Genomic DNA, 2,500 nt, shown 5'->3' with positions numbered 1-2,500 from the left:
AGGTTTGAAAAATTCAATACAAATGGTAGGCTTGAATGTCGACAAAGTGACGCGAAGCGGAAGCCTACCACGGCGTAAAAATGTCGACAGAATTTTTCGGACCTTGTCCTGCCATGGGCTGCGCGCAGCATGCCGGCAGCCTGTGCGCAGCGTGCGCACAGCATGTCGGCAGCGTGCGCGCTGCTGAGACTGTCGACAGAAATTTTCGAAACTTGTCCTGCCATGCGCGCGCGCAGCGTGCGCACAGCATGCCGGCAGCGTGCGCACAGCATGCCGGCAGCGTGCGCGCACCATGCCGGCAGCGTGCGCGCAGCTTGCGCGCAGCGTGCTGATTCTGTCGACAGTGAGGCTAGCGAAACTTGTCCTGCCATGGCGTGCGCGCAGCCTGTGCGCGCAGCTTGCGCATCTGTCGACAGTGAGGCTAGCGAACTTGTCCTGCCATGGCATGCGCTGTGCGCAGCCTGTGCGCAGCGTGCGCGCAGCTTGCGCATCTGTCGACAGTGAGGCTAGCGAAACTTGTCCTGCCATGGCATGCGCGGCGCCTGCGCGCAGCCTGCGCGCAGCATGCGCACAACATGCGCACAGGCTGTGCGCAGCGTGCGCGGAGCTTGCGCGCAGCTTGCGCATCTGTCGACAGTGAGGCTAGCGAAACTTGTCCTGCCATGGCATGCGCGCAGCGTGCGCGCAGTCTGTGCGCAGCATGCGCGCAGCCTGTGCGCAGCGTGCGCGCAGCTTGCGCATCTGTCGACAGTGAGGCTAGCGAAACTTGTCCTGCCATGGCATGCGCGCAGTCTGCGCGCAGCATGCGCGCAGCCTGCGCGCAGCATGTGCGCAGCATGCCGGCAGCATGGTTCCAGGTTTTTTCAAATGTCGACAGAATTTTTCAAATCTTGTCAAACCCCGTTTTTATTGAAATTTCCTCGCACAATAAGCTCCCCATAAGTAGTCTATGATTTTTAGGACCTTCTCCAACTTACAAAACTAAAAAATTCCTCCCGGATTTGTTTTAATGATTTTTTCAATTTTACGACTTCTAAAAATAATAAAAAATACTTCCCGACTTCAAAAATTTATGAAACTTTTTCCCATCATAGATTGCATGTTTCTTAGTATCCCTGCAAAAAATCACGTCCAAATACCTTGTATTGAATTATTTAGAGCCCATTATGACTCCTCGCGCATAGGTGATGTCTCTTCCTGTCAAAGGGCTAAATGCATAAAATGCTATATAGGGGGGTGTGTGTTGCCTGCATATGCATGGCAGCCCATGCCTTCCTAGCTGCAGCCCCCTTCCCCCACGCCACACCCATGTCATGTTGCCTCGATATGTTGCCTCGGTATTATGGGTTTGGTGTCGGGGTCGGGGGGCTGCCACCCATGGCGGTGGTGGCCGGAATCCGGCCGCCGCCACCACGCCGCCGCCATGGGTGAGGGAGGAAAAAAAAGGCGTGGAAAGTTGCGAAATGGGGTTGTCTAGGCTTTTTTTTGGCATGGGAGAGCATGGAGTGCTAGGAACTCCTTCTCAAATGCACGGGCATGTCGACCACAACCTCATTTCGCAACAACAACCACTCGTGTGGGGTGGCGGTGGGTGGATAGTCGCGGATTGGGGCTTGCCAAGCCAATGTTTTCAAAAAATTTCATCAAAATTAAAAACAAATGTTTTGTTGCCTTCGGATTTGTGGGCGAGCGGCGAGTCGGAGTGGAGCCGGTAAAGTTTAACCTCGGTGTGCACGGTTGTTTTTAGAAACTCAATCCAATGCCGGGGACGTTGAAAGTGACGCTCTTATGAGTTGCAAACCCGCAAGATTTAAAGAACCTTTTCAAAACAATTTCAAACCAACAAGATTTAAAAACAGAAATTTTCATCAAAATGAAAAACAAATGTTTTGTTGCCTTCGGACTAGTGGGCGAGCGGCGAGTCGGAGTGGAGCCGGTAAAGTTTAACCTCGGTGTGCACGGTTGTTTTTAGAAACTCAATCCAATGCCGGGGACGTTGAAAGTGACGCTCTTATGAGTTGCAAACCCACTAGATTTAAAGAACCTTTTCAAAACAATTTCAAACCAACAAAATTAAAAACAAATGTTTCGTTGCAAACAAATTGTGGGCGAGCGGCGAGTCGGAGTGGAGCCGGTAAAGTTTAACCTCGGTGTGCACGGTTGTTTTTAGAAACTCAATCCAATACCAGGGACGTTGAAAGTGACGCTCTTATGAGTTGCAAAACCACAAGATTTTAAAAACTTTTTGAAAATGTTTCTTCTAAATGACACATTTTGATCCTTGGCAAGTGCTCAATCCGTAACTATCCAATCACCGCCACACCACACCGGTCGGGAGTGTGTGAATGGTGTGCTTCCCGGGGTTGGCATAGATAATCTTTCGCATCGACAATCTTTTGCATGCGAGGGAATGTCTATGCCAACCCCGGGAAGCACACCATTCACCCACTAGTTGTGGGCGACGATGGGTTGGCTTCAAATGAATTTTTGCTTGGGGTTG

The sequence above is a fragment of the Prunus avium genome, unplaced genomic scaffold, assembly GCF_965620075.1.
Source record: "Prunus avium unplaced genomic scaffold, drPruAviu1.hap1.1 HAP1_SCAFFOLD_1006, whole genome shotgun sequence".
Lineage (NCBI taxonomy): Eukaryota > Viridiplantae > Streptophyta > Magnoliopsida > Rosales > Rosaceae > Prunus > Prunus avium.
Note: the sequence above shows the minus strand (reverse complement) of the source record.